Genomic DNA, 20,453 nt, shown 5'->3' with positions numbered 1-20,453 from the left:
AGGTCAAGACCAAGGAACATTGGCAAGCAGTCTGAAAAAGTTCTGAACCTACTCTGTAGATAAAATAAGTACTCCTTCCAGAATTCTCACTGGTTTAGATATAGGATATTGAGGGAAATATCTCAACAGAATGTTATATTATTAACCGACAGTGAAGCGATTAAATAATTAAAGTTTTCTGAGTAACCATTGCTAAAATAACCATATCATCATCATGTCCTCTCTACTTGCCTACTGAAAATCATTCTGGAAAAAAGAAAAAAAGAAAAAAAGAAAAAAAAAGTCATTAAAGTGGTTAATTGTAAATAACACTGTTTTTTTTTTGTTTGTTTTGTTTTTGTTTTTGTTTCTGTTTTTGTTTCATTTCCTGTCCTCTCTAAAACTCTGCATTTGTTTATCCCAAGACAATGTGTGTGAGGCTTAAGGGATTCACAATAATTAAAAACAAATAAATAAAAAAGTCTGGAACTTAATTTCAAAACTATTGTCAAAAGCAAAAAGACTCTGAATACTACCTGAAAGATGAAAATCCCTATATCTCACTTTTAAACCCTCAATTCATTGTTCATCTCCAGTTTAGATTGAAATTGTATAAAGTCAGGAAAAAGCAGTATTCTGTATTCAGAGAAACAACTGAAATATTTTGTGGAGGGTGTTTAGAGAAGCAACAAATAACTTCAGCTTTTGGAAAACACTGAGACATTGGAATATCATAGCTAACCCTAAGGAAGACACTGTAGAAGACATGAGGCAGAAAGATTGCGTACTGTGCCTGAAATCTGTGGAAGCATTCAGTAAACATTATGAACTGCATGGTTCAGCTGTATTATGTACTCATGATACCCTGGTATGATATATACGTCTACTTATCATGCAGAGAGGGACCAGCTGTAGCTCTTAAGAGCCTAGGGCCCCTTCGAGAGACAGAAGGAGGAAGTACAGGCCTTGAGCAAAGTGCCTAAGAGGCATTATACTTTTGAAAGCAATTTCTTTATCATTCAGCAGAATTATTACTATGGAGTTTCAGGTCAACATATTACCATAAGATGCCAGATCTTATGGGAGAGAGGGAATCTTCTTGAAAAGTGACTAATGTAAAACACAGACAAAAAAAAAAAAAAAAGGAATAAAATGAAAACAAATTTATGTGTTACATTCAAAAATGAACCACTGGACATAAAATACTGTCTTCACTCATACTTTCAAGCTTCAGTTCAATTAATTTGGGGCTTACATTAAAAACTATTGTCATTCATAATGTTAACGTAACTAAGAGAATCTTATTTATTATTGTCTATGCCCTTGGCAAACGTTTAAACAAACACAGAAATTTGTTTTCATGACAGTTGCAGCAAAACTAATGGAAAAGTCGCTATTGCAACCTCTCCAAAATCCAATCAAATAAATGACTCATATTTCAGCTGTTTATTTTTTTTTAACTTAAATTTTTCATATCTTTCATTCAGTTTATTAACTTTAATCAACCCACTGTGATTTACTATTCTACAAAGTATACCCCACTTTACATACAATACACACCAACATAAATTTCTGATACTTATATGAGGCAAATTTTCATTTTCATTAAAACATTTATACAAATATATATGGTGGTGATGATGATGACAGTGATGAAGATATCAGGCCCTATTATCTTCCCACATATATACGCTTCCCACTTTTTTCTACTTCAGATTCTAGGAGTTCATTGCATGGAAGGTACCAGGTTGCACCTGCAATTCTTTTGTATGCTGCTATAGCAGGATTGTTATGGAAACCTGTGGGGTATGTGAGATTTTAATTTTTGTTTCTTTTCAAGACTAGAGTGAGTTAAAGAAAGGAATGTTTCCTTGCATCTGCATTATTACCTGAATTTAATCTACAAATGAAACAGTGTGTTTTAAAATACACTGATATAACTAAAAATTAGAAAAACTTGGTATATGATTATGTTCTAAAAGTCATCACAACAGAAAACAACAGCAACAACAAAACATCACTATTTTAGCCCCCAAAATACAGACCAAAACAGAAAAACATTGGAACATTTGGACAGTATTAAGTATGTAACTGTAAATGACCCACTGTTAATATTTGATGACACTAGCTGCGACAATAAGCAGTGTCTTTCTGACTTACACAATACTGTGATATCACTGCTAAAATGACAACTGGAAAACATGAAAGGAACTCATACATTTCAGCAGTACAGTTCACATTGAGTTAACTTGAAGACGCCATCACATCCTTCTAAATATAAAAGGCTGAGACCATCGGTCTCTTAGGAATCCCAGATACTTTGTCTAGATATGAAAAATCTTAGAACATTTTAGTATTTTATACATTGGTGTCTGGCCCCTAAACATGCTATTTATGATACTTATATTACTGAAAGATTATATTTTTTCCTGAATTTATTCTAACATAAGTTAGTTTCAAATGTTTGTTTTTGAAACTCATTTTCACTGTTTTCAAGAGAAGTGGACAAGGCCGGTTTTATTTATGTATTTTATTTTGGTATATGAAGTACTATGGAACAGCCATTAAGTTTTTTCACTAGTCTTTACACAAATAGAGAGAAAACGTAATGTCTGTTCTTATAAAAAAAATAATCTGTTGTATAAAATTTCCTTTATAGATGTCAGTATTATGATGGCCAAAGGATTACAAAGAATTGCGATGAAAAGTAAGTTGGGGTAAATCTCAGTCAAAAGTATGCTAAAATATTGCAAATATAAAACATTTGAAAAAAAAAAAAAATTGAAATCTATTTCTGTACTTATTTTGACTGTAAAGTGAAGCCTGATATTTATCTAACCTTTTCAGTTAATCTTCTTTCTACTGGTTATCTTTGAGACTAGTAACCTTATGATTCCTTTTAAACTCATCGTTAATAAGCATGTACAGAAGACTAGATGTGGTTTATAATTTGTTTATTAAGTTTCAGACTTCACTGGGGTTTAAAATCTTTCTAACCCTCTTTCCTTATACTCTATATAAGGATGAAGCAGCAAATAAGAGACTTCGTGATCACAAGATTTCTTTTTTCCTTTAATTTTGAGCATGAACCATTTTACATGTATGGATGACAAAAGCCATTTTTAATGTCTTGCACATTATTTAGATATTAGTTAAAGCAACACATTGTTTATTAAGAATTTCATGATGTGGTCTAAATCCACACTAAACCATAAACTTTATCTTGGGTGAAATGTCATATCTTGCCAAATGTAGCCAAAAATATGAAGTGTTTTATTTTAGTGCCTACTAAATACTTTAAGCAAATGGAAATAAAATCAATTTTCCTTTTCATTATCATAATGCGAAAGGAGAAAGTATTATATAGCCTTCACATGTAAATCTATTTAACCTTGATTAATAACAAAAAGGACTTTTCTTTCCTGCTCTCATCTCTTTCCTATCTACCAATATAAGAGTTAAAATGGCTTTAATTGAAAGTTCAGTTGTTAAAAAAAATGATTTTTTTCAGTTTCTTCTTAGTTAATTTCTTTTTCATGTATGCACACAGAGAAATTAAAAGTAAAGGTTTTGCAATAATTTCATGTTCAACATGCCGTGTATCTTAAACTATGGAGTTTTTTCCTAACTTATTTATTCACATAACTTTTATGTGGCTAATACCGAATACTCCAAATGATTGTACAGTCCCAGTATGATGACACTGCAAAAAGAGTTACTTATTCTTTTCATAGCTTAATAAAATGTTTTTTGTTTGTTTGTTCTGCTTTTTTTTTTCTTTTTTTTTTTTTTTTCTTAAGGTAGTATTTACTTTAGATGTCTGTCTTCATTCTCCTGTGTTTCCTTCATGACTCTGTTCTAGACTGATAATGCTACATAGTAAAACAGTAACAAAATATGTATGAATAATAATAGATGAAGGAGCATTTTAATACCTGCTGCTTCTTCTTCTTTCCATTAAGATATAAAAACACTGTAATCAAACCACCATCTTCTTTTTAATAAACAAAGCAGATTGAATACTTTCACAGTAAACAATTTTTGTTGTTGTTGTTTCACAACAATTCGTTTTTATAGCCTCACGAGGCTTTAATAGACTATCCTTTAGCTTATTAACCTCAGCAAAACTTTTCTCATTATCTTTAAGATTACACCTGCCAAACAACACTGAAAAAACACATTATTGTCTTAGTCCTACTCACTGTAGTAGTACTCCTACAATTTATACATCCAAACCCCATATTGCTCTTTCTATGTTTGAGAGCTAATGTTACCTCTTTGTTGACAGGTCTTATTCCTTTCCAAAGCATTAACTTTCCATTTTCAGTGGGAACACATTCCTATTTCCTAAATAAACACATTCACTGTATTGAGATTATTATTGAAAATGAAGTATTGTCAGATGTATACACACATAGTGGCCCCATCTTAATTTTTTTGTAATAACTCCACATGACTGCTTATGTCTAACATAGTTTGTCACTTCACCACTTTGTGTCATTCACATATTCTAACATTAATTATACATTTACTTCATTTGTAAACAGCAATAGCAATACAAAACCATGAGTTTACCAACTGCAACCACCCCTTTTAATGATGATTTCCACTGACATCCACTTTTAGTTCAGTTCTTATTCTGTTGAGCTTGAACTTTGCACAGTGCCTGCTGGCCTCTTCTGGCTCTAAAATCTGTGACTTCCTGAACATTGTGATTCATTTACTTTTCTTGAAGGGCTTTGGAGATCTCAAAGCACTATCCTCAACATGATCCTAAGATATACCATAATGAATATCAAAAAAATATAGTCAAATCCCACACACCGCTACCTCAGCCATGCATACGAAAGAATTATTCACTCCTCTGTGCTGAAGTGGTAATATCTGTTCCTGATGTTTTTCACATCTATCTAAAATGGAGACATTTGTCCATGGGGGGTGTTTAAGGAAAAGCTTGGACCTGGTGCTTAGAGACATGGTTTATTGGATGATATTGGTAGTAGGTGATGGTTGGACCAGGTGATCTTGAAGGTCTTTTCCAACCTTAATGATTCTGTGATTCTATATCCATTGTTCTGAGGTGCTTAATCTTAAGCAAGGCCATTGAGCTAAATTTAAGAGTGTTGGATCAGATATAAGAGCCTTGGAGGAAGATGAATTTAAATGATCAAATAATCCCTTCTGAGCTCAAACTCTATGACATTTTTCTTGCACTTCATTTTGACTAGCATGTGGAAAAAAGAAGTCTTTCTGGCTAAAAATAGGAAGCACAAAACACTCTTTTATTTTTTATTTGTAGTCATTCAAATTTTCGGTTCCTTCCCTCATCTTGCTATCTTCTTATGTCTGCACCTTTTCCTGCTTGTTTTTTGTCAACTAATTTGGGGCTGCATTTTCAAGACTATCTAAAACTAACATTGTTATGCAGTTTTTCTGACAGATGAAGCCCTCATCCAAAGCAAGATGAATGGGATGTCAGTTTTCCTTATCATGGGATCCCCATTAAGTGATCCAAATGAGAACTGAGAGAACTTGTCACATATGGCTTTAAATAGGAATCCAAATCTCATATAGCTTTGAAGCTACTGCTAGAACACCAAATTTGTCATAAAAAGACTTGTCTGTTTGGAGTTCATTATGGTAAAAGCTAAGAGTGTTTTATCTGGGCACTCTTGAGCCCTCCTGTAGTAGGTATGTATGCTAGTTACAGACCTTGGGAAAAAAAAAAAAAAAAGTGCTTTTGCAGTGTTTTCTTCCTGCTTTCCTTTGGACTGAATCTCTATGGAATATCTCCTCCTGGCAAATAAGTATTTCTTTTCCTTGTTTGTCTTTTTCAGCTTCTTTGTTAAACTTGGAGGTGTGTTTGCAATGTCAATTCAAAGTCCCTTGAGACTTGGCTGAGACTTGAGGTGAGGTGTTAAACTTCACAAGGCTGAATTGGAACACTTAAGGTGAGAGACAGGGTTTTAATCACTTGCACTGTGGCTGCCACGCTAGAAACTTTGTGACCTCAGCTGAGTTTTCTTTCAGTCAGAGTCCAAAATCAATAGAAGTATTCATGACTGGAGAAATGACTTGTGTTTAACTTTGGCCCCAAAGTTGGGAGGCATCAAAAAGCATATTTCTCTAATATCCAGTTTACAAACTGTGACTCTGAAACCATGAATTTTACTGTTTTGAACTCCATGTTTTCTAAATAATTCAGAACTGCAGCACCATCATTGACAGAATATTTGATCCTCCTGCTTCACATTCTTATTTTCCTCACATCATGAAGATTTGATCTTTTACTAAGTAAAATGCACCTTGACATTTTTGTAAGAAATTCCATTATTTTTATTTTTATCTTAAATATACAGTCTTGGGATTTGGATGGAAGACCTGTAGTCTTCCAAATATTTTATTTTAGCATATTTAATACTTATTGCAATGATAAAACTACATATATAAATAAAATATAAAATATAAAGATAAAATATATAAAGTATTACATTGTGTAGATGTTAGAAAATAAAATGGTTCAAATTTAATAGGCAACAATGTGCTTTTTTTTTTTTTTTTCAATGTAGTCCTGGTTAGCAAGTGTTGTTGAATTGTTCACAGTTTAATGTAGAACACATTGATATCAAAGCTATATTGAGAACAAGCTGTCTAGGCTAAAACATTAATTGGTCATATACACACTGTAATCATTTATTTTTATTTATAGCATATGTATATCTCACTGCAACCCAGTAAAATATTCAATAAGATGTACAAATAAACTCCTTAGATTGCGCTGCACACAATTTTGTTGCGATTATCCCAGGGGTATGGGACAGTGACATTTTGATTATTTCACTCAGCATCTGTGTACTTGGATATTAATAGTTTTGAGGCAGAAAGAAATGAAGCTGTGACCATAAACACCACATGCTTCCTGATGAGGATCCTAGTCCTGCAATTGTATCTCTTCTTGTGACTTTAAAAGAGTTTGTAAATTGTAGGATGATTGTCAATCCTGTTCATGTCTTTTTGTTAACCAGCAAAGTATGCTGTAAATATATGGCAGTAGAGAAAAATGAAAAACACCTTTTTAGGCATTGTTGTGGCCTAATAGTGGGAATTAGAAAAATATTAATCACTTATTATAAAGTGAATCTGAAGCCAGGCCCTATTTGATGAAAGAAAAGGAAAAAGTTGATACAGATACAATGTTGTGCAACTCTCATGTCAGAAAATAACTTTCTACAGAAACTTAATCTGTACACAGCAATATTTCTTCAAGTAGCTATCACTAAGAAACACTAAATGCAACTTCTGGTGATTTGAGTTTGATGCAATATAACAAGATTAAAGGACAAGTAAAAAGTACTCTACATATGTACAAACCATCAGCTGCACAAATATAAGATGGGAAACAACTGTCCAAATGGGAATGATCTGGGAATTATAAAGGATTTCTAACAGAGCGTGAGTCAACTGTGTCATGTTGTTACAAAGAAAGCAAATATCAGACTGATATGTACAGGCAGAATATGCTCTGCAAAACATATCCAGTAATCCTTCTGCTTATTCAGCACTGTTCAAATCTTAGTTGAAATGATGTGGCCAGCAATGTGCCCAGCAAGTCAGATTCAGAGGCAAATGTAAGAGCTGAACTGTAGTTCAGATAAGTGGAAAATGCTTTACAGCAGTCAGGACAATAAGTATCAGAACAAATGTCCTTGGGACCTTGTAAACCTTTTGAGATTAAACTGAGGAATCATTCAGGAATGACATGCTAATAATGATGACACAATGACAGCCAATCCTGCTTTGGACTGAAGAATGGGTTAGATCCTTTCTAGCAACATTTTCTAGGACTAATCACTTCCATTTTCTTAGATAGGTGAAGAAAATGGGTATATAATATCTCATTAGGTTTGTAGTTAGAGACAAAAACAAACAAAAAGATTTTTTTTTTTTTTCAAAAAAATCTTCAGTAAGACTTTTGAATATAAAAGGTTTTATTTCGTTCTGAATGAAAACAAGCTTTGTTGTTCCTTTGATCTGAAAAGAAGTATGCTTTCCAAAATAAGGTTCATCATGAGACAAACTGATTTTTTTTTTCAAGTTAATTTAGTTTATTTTTTTTTGTATGTTTGTTTTTCTTTAATGTAAACTATTTTATCTCGAAAGAACAGAAATCTACTCATAAATCCCTGCAGTTGCCTTTAGTGAGCACTGAAAAGTTCACTTTCACAAAGTTTGCAGATGTTTCCTTTGATTATTCATAAAAAAAAAAACATGTAAATATAATATTGTAGGAAGATTAGTGCAACTGATGGAAGTGTTTATCTACTTCACGCAGTGTAGCAATCCATGGAAGCAGGACAAAGATCAGCTTTCCCTTATAATTCATCAGCCAGGCTTTGTCTCTCTAGCAGCTGAAATCATAATGTAAAGGCTTTTTGTTGTTGTTCTTGTTGATTATTTCAGAAAGTCCAATGGGAATTGATTATTATTGATATATATGTTCTGTTTCCTGCAGACATAGTCACTTTCTTAGTTTTTTTTCTTTTGTTAAGTTCCTGAAAGTGATCTTATTTTCCAGATCATGTCCTTTATTGAATCTTTACTGAAGTTATATCTACAGAGAGACATACATGATTAAATGTTATGAGATTTATTTACTTTGTTTGAGTAGTGGGAAAAAATACTGCAATAGTCATTTTTAAATTATCAATTCTGACATGAAAGAAGAACATCAGGATACTATTTCCCTATAGCCCTTTTCAGGCCTGCTAGATGACTTAGAAAGGTGTTAATATTAGTCAGAGAGAATCAAGACTTTAAATCAGACCTGGATGTCTATCTAAAAGATATATTGTCTCTCAAGCAGAAGATATGAACTTGATGCGTGAAGTATTGGTTCAGATTTTATGGCCTGTTACACAGTTGGTTGGAATAGATAATCATAATGGTCTTTCCATCCTTACAGTATATGAATCTGAATTCAGCATGAGCAGATTGGGAGGCAAAGGAAAACTCAATGAAAGTAAACAATCTTAAAACCAATAAAAACTACTGTAATAGGGAAAAGAAAAATAAAATAAAATAAAAAAATAATCAAACCATGCACACAAGGAAATGCTCCTTACTTTTTGACTCTCCTTAACAGAGTAAAAATAAATAAATAAATATTTTTCCCCCTTCCTCAATTTAACTCCTAATCAAGCAAAACAATAATAATACAAAAGTAAGAATCTATGACTTTGAAAGGTGGCCTGACACTTCCTGCTTTCTTACACATTTCTGTGGCAGCTGACATGTTGGCCAGCTCATTAGGATTTTTGAGATAAAGTAAAAGCAGGCTGGAAACCAGAAATTATCCTTTCTGGCTGAATGATATGGATTCATAAGACTAATAAGAAAACAAGTAACAAATTTTGTGGTGATACATGAAATCAACAAAGAACTCAGTAGTGTTTCTTCCACTGCATCTCTTCTGCTGTGATAATGGTCACAGTAAAAATTTTCTGTAGATAATAAGCAGCAGATAAGAGGAGAGCATACAGGGAGCAGAAACTGTAAGAAGTGGCCATTAAAGTCACAATTAGAAATATAACCTTACCTTTTAACAACAGAGGTGTTAACACAGTAGACTGACCTCTCAGCTCACCACATTGGTGCTTAGAGAGTTCATTTAAAGTAGTCCTCAGCTGGCATGATTGAAAATATCTTTAGCAATGAGAGAGCATAGCATATAGAAGAAGAAAGGCATTAATTGGCTATACCTGTATTATTGGATGTGGGAGTGCTTTCAAGGTAATAGTTGTACTGCATCTCTTTCTCTCCCCTTTGAAAATCCCTCTTCTGCCCTAGATTTCGTGTAAGGAAAGGCTGCAGGTCAGACAAGTGGTATAGCTTACTTTAAAAAGACCTCAAGGGTCCTTATTGAAGTACCTCCCAACAGCCAATAGATCACTGAGTTATAATGTCTTCTATTGCAAGCAACTATATTGTGTAATTCCATCCCAATTTGGGGAAGCTACAACTTAAAAATATGTTCTCACTCACCTATGTTTTCAATACTGATATCTGCAATAGTGAAACACTTGGATATTAGGAGTCTTGTAATTTTTGGGCAAATTTTTAGACAAAATTGACAATGTTTATCTTTAGTCTTGTGAAACTTATTAATTAGCTTAAATAGATCTTCTTTCCATTTCCGTTTCACTAGGCTGAAGTCTTCTCCAACACAAAAGGTTTTCCAAACTCTTGATCATATTAGTAATAATTCTGAATTCATATTTCTTTAACACAATGAGAAATGTTTATAGTATTCCAGATAGAGATCACGAGTAACTTGTAAAATAGCATTAAAGCATTATTTGCTCAAATACTCTCAACACCAATTCTGCATCCTATAAGGAAATTACCATTATGTTATGAGGATGCGTACAACTGTCTGTTTTTAGCAATCAATAGGAAAAAGGTAAAGAAAAAATGAGTTAAAAAATTAAAATGGTCATAGCTGAATTAAAAAGTAATACTCTGATGACATAAAAAAACGTTTGACTTGAATCCTTCAGTTTCTTTGACATTTCTGAAGTAAGATGTTCTTCATAAATGAAAGCCAAAATAAAAGATTTTAATTTCAATTGTTATATCTAATACATTATATGCATTCATTATGCTTAATATTTTAACAATTTTTATATTTATATTTATATGTTTAATGTTTATATTTATATTTAGCAATGGTCAAATAGTTTGAAAGGACATATAATTGTTTCCAAAACTAAATATGTATGCCCTTTGATTCCATAAAATTCATTAAGACACTAACTTGTGTTCTGATGCAAAGTGTCAATTACTCAAAATGCAAGAATTTCTCGTTGGATGTCAATTTCTATATTATTGCCAACTCTGATAACACAATTTCTGTAAGGTTGAATCCTAATGACTAAGTAGGCTGCTTCTACCCAACTCATCAACATTTACCATTTTCTTTTTAATGTGCACCTATGATCTTCTTTTGAACAGTGTAGCTGAGGACTGAAATCCAGCTAAAGCTCCTGGGACAATCTTTCATCTAATTTTTGCAGTGTACTTCACAAATATAGATAGGAAATAACAATGGAAACATGTCTTGCTAAGATACACATTTTCAAGCACAATTTAGAGACAAGTTTTGGCACAACCACCGATTAAGAAATTTTCATTCCCACTGCATGTAGGAATACAATAGAACTACTGTTACTCCACTGTGCAAAAACTTGAACACAGACAAATGTTGTGATATAGTGTAAACCTTAGTCTTCCTGAATTAGCAATGGACCTCAAAGGCAAGTACAGAACAAAACCCATGTGCCAGCACAGCACAATGGTGGTTATAGAAGTGCTCTTGCAGTATTGCAAGCCAAGCTATACTTGTGCTAAATACAAAGCAGCCACATCAGTGTGTCTCAGTGACTGTACCACGCAGGAGATCTGAACTCAGGGAGGATTTCATCTCTTATATTCCCATGTAATGTTTCTTTCTTTGGGCTCTAAACAGGGCACAAGGTTTTGGTCCCAAGAGTTATACCTTGGTGTTATTCACTCGAGGATGCCAACAGATCTCAAAATGACTTACACTTACATGTGTGTTCATGGAAATGAGAAGTGGAAAGATGAAGAAAAATTAATTGTGATAAAGCTGCTTTCCACTGAATCTTCCTCCAAAGATCAGAGACCTCCATGGATTTTCTGTTATTGTCAACAAGAATCAGAACTGATGTCAAGTGAATTAAAATCATAAATAGAAGGAAAAAAAGCTTCATGATGCTATTTCAGCAGTTTTTGGTTTGTTTGTTTGATTGACTGAATATTTTTCTGTTACACCAAGCCATATTATTCACATGACATTTTGTATCATTGCATGGTTGCATGTAAGCCAAATCCTTCATGAACCAATGATCAATCACCCAAGACATTTGGGCTTGGCATTCAGATAAATCCAGACACACAGTATGGCTAAAATAGCATGATAAATTATTTTCTTGAATTATTTCAGTGCTCTGTGCTTTTCATGCATGATGAGATTTGGATTTTTTCCAAACCATTTATTCAGATCTACATCTTTCTGTGTGCTTTTAATACCACTGAAATGAATTTTTCTTGTGATCTCTTGGAGAAACAGAAAATGCGGTGGAAAAGTGGACAACATTGTTGGCAGAAAAATCTGTAATTCCAGATGGAAAATACCATTGTGAGAAAACTCGCATGATTAATGAATTGATTAAAAATAAGTTATACTCTCAAACTAAGCTTACGTTAATAATAAAAGCAGGAACATTCCTAGAACAGTCCTAGGAACATTCTTAGAACATTTCTATCTTTACATCTAACTGACTGACAAAACTGAATGCTTTACAGTATAAATATATTTATACTGTAAAAAAAATTTATATAAATTTATATAAAATATAAATTTATACATGCAGTATAAATTCAATAGCAAAATTTATTTTCCTGAATCTGAACCAGTTAAAGTCTATATAAATCACAGAAAAGAAAAAGAAAAAAATATATATTAGAAAGTGTCTTAATACACACTTCTGTTTCTTCACTGATACTTTTCAAAAGTTTCCTTTTGAGTGCTGCTGTGAGGTCCCCCAACAGACATCTCTCCTCCAGACTGCATAATCTCCACCACCCCTCAGCTTCAGTTTACTGGGCAAATGTTCCAGCCCTGACCACTGTGGAAGCCCTCCACTGGACTTGCTGCAGTTTATCAACATCTTTATCCTCGTAGCTTCAGAAAAATAATATTTTCTACACAAGCCACATTGCTTGTGATCAGACATTTTATTTTTGTGTAACAATTCTTTCTGCAAGGTTGGCAGTCAGGTTTAGTTTATAAGTAAGTGTTAGTATATAGAGACGGATAAATACTTCAGAAAATAATTGCTTACAGAATAAGTAAGCATTCCCAACAGATTTAACAAGATCTTTACAAAGGAGCCCTATTGCATTCCAATAAATCAGTTACATTACAATGATTGTCCTGGGTGCACCATCCATGGAAACGAAGATCCACTAGATCATTGCTCCCTATCCCTGATAAAGCAGAGATGGTGCAACAATTTGCTAAAAATAATGTCAAAATAATGTCACCTACGGGTAAACCTTCTGAGCTGGACAGCTAAAAATAAGAACAATCTCAGAAATATGCTATTGAAATTAATAAATAAATAAATAAATAAAAATCTATCTCTGTAAAACCTGGCCCAAGTAATCATTTTAAATATGTGAAATATTAGAGATATGAAGTAAAATACATTCCTGATTTAATATTCAGATTACATATTACTCTTACTAATTATGATGAAAAATATGATGATGTATTATGGTGTATATTACAAGTAGTCTTTCTGCCAAAACTAATGGTTAATTAATAATTAATTTTAGAAGAAGAAAATGCGCCAACCAACCAACCAACCAATCAACCCCCCAAAAAATATTTTAGCAACAGCTAAATCCAGGAAAAATGAAATACCAATGAAATTTGCAATAGCTGCACATCTCATAAGGGTAAGGAGAGAAAAGTATATTAAAATATTTCTCAAATATGAAAGCAATGATTTATTTGAGGTATTAATATTAGTGTTAGGTGCTGAAAAGTTTTCATTCAGCAACAACATGGACATATGCACACATCCTCTCCATTTGCTCTCTGTACCATCCCTCAATCTTGTTTCATCTATCTTTTTATATTCACCCCCTTCCTGCCTGTCTTGAGAACAAATCTTTCAACCAGGCCCCAGAAGTCATGGATTTTCAGAGTTTGTTTTCTCCTCCACCTTACAAGGCTATAATAGTTGTGTCCAAGAACACTTCACTTCTGTCCATCATAATTGAAGATGAGCTGCCACCAAATACTGCTCACCTAGTTATAAGGAGGAGTAATGTATCTGGTGTTGCATAAGCACCAGGACAGCCACCATCTGAGCCACAGATGCACAAACAGTGATGTTTGCTAATGAAGAAGACATATGGAAGACACAGCTAGATAATGACGATCATGAATAACCAAACACACTGAAGAAGGCAACTAGATTCTGTGGATGGATGAAACAGAAGTGTTGTGCATAATGGAAGGAGAAAAAAAAAAAGTAATTACTTGATGTGATTACTTAGGTACTTAGCCTCTATGCTGATGAGCACACTATTTTTAACAAATCAAACAGATTTTTGAATGAAAGGAAGAGAGAATTCAGTGGAATAGACAATTCAGATACACAATCTTGCTTACTCTGTTGAGCAGGCTGTGAATATCATCAGTTGTACTCTGGAGGTGACTGGCTCTGCTCGCTGTACAAAGAGCCTTGAAAATTAGATTAGGTACACACCTAAATTAGAAATGGCTAATGTCATTGGGATTATTCCCTTCCAGTTAATACCATTAAAAAGTTTATTAATGCAGACACAACAGGAGCCAGATCTAAATACTAAGCAATAGACAAGTATCTAAAAGCTGCAAGTCAATTTCATCGTGCACAGACTGATAGAGGACAAATTATTCAGCCTTTCTTTTCTCCTAAGGACACTTTTTTTTTTTTTTTTAAGTACTGCCTTTTAATTTCTCTTTAGCCAAGTATTGATTTCAGGTAAGTGCTGTGATTTCTGAGAAGCACTGAAATTTAGGATTTATATAATGCTGTGTCACCTACATAACACTGTTACTTCTGCTCTTGCCAGACATCAGCTCTCTCAATACAGAGAAGTTGCATACATAGATGTTGCAGGAAGAACGGCTGAAAGCACGACAGACACTAGTATGGTCAGATCATGCTCCATATTATTATCCGAATTTAACAGGGGCAGATAGTATCTCACACGAGATTATTGGTCAAAAGCACTACGAAAAACAACTACAAGAAAAAAAAAACACCTGCAAGAAAACAACCCCCTTGTGATTAGCAGTCACGTAGACCTTGTCCTTGAAGCCAGCTGCTGGTAACAATATTTTTCTAAATTCCTCAGTTGGGCGATGTGGGAACACTGTCATGGGAACTTCTCATAGTTGTCTTGGTAGCTTGGTTTGTTTAGTTGCAGCAAGCCACAGGATCTTTGCTGTTTCAAAAGTCCCTCAACACATGGACAGTTTTAGAAGACTGCAAAGCTTTGGGCTTGGAGATGAAAACATTTTTTTCAAGAAAAACTGGGATTCCTAATTTGGTAACAGAACAAACAAAAGAAAACAATTTCACCTATGTTTTATGAATGTCTGCCAACCTGACCTCTTGTCTAGAGAAGTTTGCTTCCTGCCAGGGGCTCAAATACAAGATGTCATGGAAATGCTGCCAAGAATTGTCTATGCATCAGACTATTACCCTCTGCTGCTCATCCATGTGGGCACTAATGATACAAAGGGGAAATTAGAAACCATCAAACAGTATTTAAGAGCCCTTGGGGGATGGTCATCAAGGGTATGGGAGCCTACGTCATTTTCTCCTCAACCCTAACAGTGAAAGGGGAGGATAGGAGGAGGAGTAGACAGATTTTCCAAGTTAACAACCGGCTGCACCACTGGTTTTAGTAACACTCAAATGAATCAGCCTTCTGTGTCTATGTGGTTTCCAAGGGACATATGAGATTTGGAAGGTCCTGATTCCACATCTTACTGGCTCTACTTGTTGCTACTGCTGTCTGCCATAAATTGAAGATATGCTTTCTAGTAGCTTTCTCTTTCTTACCTTCCCAGGAATAAAACCATCTTAACTAGGATGTACAGTTGGTGTGGGATTTTGATTTGTTGAATTTAAAACAAAATAACAAAACAACAACAACAACAAAAAGCAAAGATAAAGACAATCAAGATGTAAAAGATATTTTCTTGTCAGAAGTGATATTAAAGGTGGAGGTGTTATGGATGGAAGAAAATGACTGGTGAGAATACAGCCCACACCCATTATGCCATCAGAATTGCAGTGCTTTGTCCTGTCTGGTGGCTGGAAGTAAAGAGATTTAGTTTTAAAGAATGAAAATGAAGGAGAGTAATATTCCAGAGACAGCTGATAGTCTCTGACCATGTCTAGATTACCAGAATTAGGAATGCTTCTAATTACTTTGTTCTTGAGTACATTCTAGCCACATATAGTTCCATAGTGAAAACTTAAGACTCAGGTTCCCCATACTTACCTTTTATTTCTGTAAAGTCAAAATCTGGGCAAGAAGGTAAGTTGATAATCATTAAGCACTTCCAAAGGTCCAGAAGGAAACCCACAGGTCTGTCCATCAGGTTGAGATTCTAGAAAAGAAGCAATCCCATATGTTGTTGGACTAATTACACAGAATCATACAGAATCACAAAATGTTAGGGATTGGAAGGGACCTTGAAAGATCATCTAGTCCAATCCTCCTGCCAGAGCAGGAACACCTAGGTCATATCACACAGGCATACATCCAGGTGGGTTTTGAATGTCTCCAGAGAAGAAGGCTGCACAACCCCCCTCGTCAGCATGTTCCAGTGTTCTGTTAGAACTGTCTTGTCTCCATACTCTTACCACCATATGCTTCTTGAATGCTTGATGATGCATTAAGGAAAGGAAAGGCAAGGAAAGGAGTGACTCTGGATCACTTCTTAGCCTTAAGCAAAGCAGACTTTGTATCTTCCTGTTGGCCATCTGTCTCTCTTCCCCATTTTTTTTTTTTAGGGTCACAAATCCTTACCTTTTTTCTGCCCTTATAAGCTGTTGCATTGAGATCTGCTGATTTAATTTATGTAGTCCTGAGATAGGACTCTCAAAATGTTGATTTAGAGGAAGTACTTCCAAGTAATACCATGCAACTGTATAGAACAATGACCTAAAACATACCATCTAGCTATGAGATTGCTAGCATAGACCTAATAATCTCTGCCAGTTGTAGCTTCCAGTCATGCAACATTACTACTTTATCCAAAAGCCTGAGACCAGGAGCTTGCAAGGAGCTGTCAGTCACTGGTTCACACAAAACAGAACTGACCTTAATCAAGTCATTTTTTTATGCAATGGAAGGAGATACATGGAAGCATATGACATATATATATATTGTCTGTTTCCCTCAGAAATAAAACAAGAAAAATAAAGTGAAATTAAAAGAAATGAGAAAGGTTGAAGGGAGAAAGAAACGGGACAAGTAATATGAATTGAAACATGAAATTTCAATGATAAAACTACCAAAAAAAAAAACCAAACAACTTTATTTTGGTCCTGCAGATATGTTTTTGAAAACAGTACTTTTCAAAAACTGTACAACATTTCTCAAACTTTTTTTTTTTAGAGTGATTCTGATCTGAAAACTTAAAGCTGACATGAAAATTATTTCAACAATTTTTTATAAAATTATCAATACATAAACCTCCCTATTCTACTGTAGTGCTGTAGAAAAGTTCAAAGTTAAAAAAAATAAAAGTAAAAAACTCACAGCTGAAAATATCCATGTATCTTGATGCAGACATAGAAAAGGCAAAGAACTAAAAAGAACTGATCTCTTCATTTAAATTGACTTTTTTTTTTTTTTTTTAGTGAATGAAACAGATCAAGTTCAAATGGAATTGTCTACAATCAGTATGGATAAGCCAATAGCGTCATCAAATTGTCCCACTATGAAGGGTTCCACTTGTATATCTCTATACAAGTGTTTCGTTAAATGATGCAGTCATATGACAAGCAAATACAGGCATTGAGTGAATGTTTGTTTCAGAATGAATGCTGTTCGTGAAAAAAAAAAAAAAAAAAAGAGAAATAGAAAGTAAAACATAGAATTAAATGAAGATAACTATGTTGCAAGACCAAGAGAGTTGAAAAGAACATGTAACTTGAGCAATATAGTCACAGAAATAAAAAATGATTTATAATTTCTTGCACATTTGGGATACTGAATAAAAAGCCTTAAGATCTGAGATGAACTAAAGAATCGGTAATAACGAGAGGATTTGAATAGTAACAAATTCAGTCCAAAGAAATAGACTTGAATAATTTGCAAGTGTTCTCTGAAAGAAAAGTGTATAAAAGAAAAAGATTCAAGAAAAAAAATCTGCTATTGATACGGAGATGGACTACCTCACAATATAGATACACAACATTTGAGAAAACAGCGGGAAAAGCATAGTACTTCTCCAAAATGACAGCGATACAGAGTCTTTATTACAAATGACTCTAAGCCACAAGATGATTTTTAATAAGTATAAATAATAGAGATCTAAAAGCACAGAAATAAAAAATGCATATGCAGTATAAGAGAAAGCTGGTGAACAAGGCAGCAGAAATAAAACATTGTTTTCTTCTTCATGCAAATAAATAGATACATTTTCTTCCTTTCTTCCTTCTCCTTAAATCACATAAGCAGACAAAGAGTCTCAGGAGCATCAGTAGCTGTAGAAAAGAAGAGAATCATATGATATCAGATTTTATCCTATCCATATGGTATAAAAAGTCCAACAGATGAGTTTTTTTTTATTTTTTTTTTCCTGTGACTTCAAGAAAATATATAAATGCATGGGAAAACAAGCAAACAAACAAAATACAAAGAAACAACAACAACAAAGCACAAAGCACACACACATAAAACATGCCCAGCAGTTGTTGAAGTGCTGGTTTGAGAAAATAATTGTTTTTTTCAAGGAGATGCTGAGCAAAAAGACAGGACTACATGTAGATAAAATAGTATCAGAAACATAGAGGAATGCTGAAACTTGGTACATCACAGACAGAAGAGATACCGTAACACTGAAAAAAGGAAAGGAAATAAAAAAGAAAGACACTATCAGAAAGGAAGCGCTGGAATTTATTTATACTGTACAGCAATCCCAAGTATTATTGATAAATACAAGATACTGCAGGCATTGATACCATACAGAAAGATTGATGTATATCAACAATTGATTTGCATTCTATATGCTTTAAGGAAAAACAATATCTCCTTCTATAAGTATAATAAATATTAAAGTAAAATAAAATAAAAAATAAAATATTTTAATATAACATATAATTTAAAAATAATATTAAAAAATAAAATAAAATAAGATGTTTTAACAAAATACAACTTAGAGACGTTCAAGATCCAAAAGATTTAAAGAAGAATTGGTGTAATTTTAGAAGGTAATAATTCTAGAGGTAGTTGCTGTATAAGATGTATTAATATTTATTTATTTTTAAAGTGATATTCTAGTTTATTTAATGGTGTATGAAAGCAAAAGATATTCTTCACATTATTTTTTTCACTTTCTTAATTACTCAACTCATCATAACTGAGCATGGGTAATTATTATTTTCTATCCAAAATTGCTGGTCCTTAGATTTACATTTTCCTAATCATGTCCACCTTGTTCATACACCTAAAGATGCAGAGAAACTAACCTTTGTCAGATAGAGATTTAGACATGTAAAACCAGTGTGGTGGTTTTACCGTGCTCGGCAGCTAAACACCACAACCGCTCTCTCACTCCCCCTCTTCAGGTGAGGAGTAAAGCAAAGAACAACTCATGGGTTGAGACAAGGATAATTTAATTAAAGGGAAATAATAATAATAATTAAAGAAAGATTATTATGAACTAAACAATTTAACTAAAGGGAAATAAAAAGGGAAAGGGGAAGAGGGAGGGGGAAAGGGGAAAAAAAAAGAAAGGAGGAAAACAAACAAATAAAACAAATGAAGGCTATGTGGAAGTGCAGAGAAAAGAAATTACTCTCTACTTCCCACAAATGAGCGATGATTGACAACATCCTTGAAGCAGGGCCTCAACGCATGTAGCCAGTGTTCGGCAGGAGGACCGACGTTTTCACAATGAGAGCCCACCCCTCCCCTCTTCTTCCTGTTTCCACCTTTTATTCCTGAGAGTGACATCACATGGTATGGAATATCCCTTTGATTGGTTTAGGTCAGCTGCCCTGGTGATGTTTCTCTTCTCACTTTTTGCCCACCCCCTAGGAGGGTGGGCAAAAGAGAGAGAGTCCCAATGCTGTGCCAGCACTGCTCAGCAGTAGGCACAACTCTGGTGTGATAACACTGCTGTTCCAACTAAAAGTGCAGAGTACAGCACTGTATGGGCTGCTGCAGGGAAAATTAACATCCCAGCCAGACACAGTACAACTAGGTGCTGGATTTATTAAGCATTAGTATTATGAAAAAGCACCTTTGAGAAATTTGACTGAATGAGAAAGAATACCAGAAGAATAAAATGTATGAGGCAGCATTTCTGAATTTTAGCTGAATGAAACAGCAACTATGTCCTCCCTCATTTTCACTCAGTAGGATAAACTCTACATCACTACCAGCTGCACATTCAGTGAGGCTAGCAAACACTTACAAGTACAGAAGGCATAAATGTATCTCATACATAGGCTGGATTTTTGCTAAGGTAGACCTGAAAAGAAATCTGCAGCTTTAATTCAGAGACACATACATTTTCATATGTATATCTGCAGAGCTCTTTTTTTTTCTTTTTTTTTTTTTTTTTTTTTTTCCCAGAAGCCCAAGGT

At 33.9% G+C, this 20,453-nt stretch overlaps 2 long non-coding RNA genes across 2 annotated transcripts in view; one reads left to right on the top strand and one right to left on the bottom strand.

Annotated features, from left to right (window-relative positions):
- The window catches only part of LOC140001307 (uncharacterized), a 41,617-nt gene extending 21,805 nt beyond the window's left edge, over positions 1-19,812 (bottom strand). Inside the window, exons 1-2 of the long non-coding RNA XR_011806392.1 lie at positions 19,661-19,812; positions 16,132-16,240 (exon numbers count right to left, since the gene is read on the bottom strand). This is a non-coding gene — a long non-coding RNA (uncharacterized lncRNA). The remainder of the gene's footprint in view (positions 1-16,131; positions 16,241-19,660) is intronic.
- LOC140001308 (uncharacterized) lies at positions 1,585-6,560 on the top strand. The gene is made up of 3 exons (XR_011806393.1): positions 1,585-1,785; positions 2,639-2,686; positions 5,817-6,560. It is a non-coding gene; the product is annotated as an uncharacterized lncRNA (long non-coding RNA).
- Positions 19,813-20,453: the final 641 nt, after the last annotated feature.

The sequence above is a fragment of the Anas platyrhynchos genome, chromosome 1, assembly GCF_047663525.1.
Source record: "Anas platyrhynchos isolate ZD024472 breed Pekin duck chromosome 1, IASCAAS_PekinDuck_T2T, whole genome shotgun sequence".
Lineage (NCBI taxonomy): Eukaryota > Metazoa > Chordata > Aves > Anseriformes > Anatidae > Anas > Anas platyrhynchos.
The sequence above is the reverse complement of the archived record's forward strand: the minus strand, read 5'-3'. Positions and strand labels throughout refer to the sequence as shown.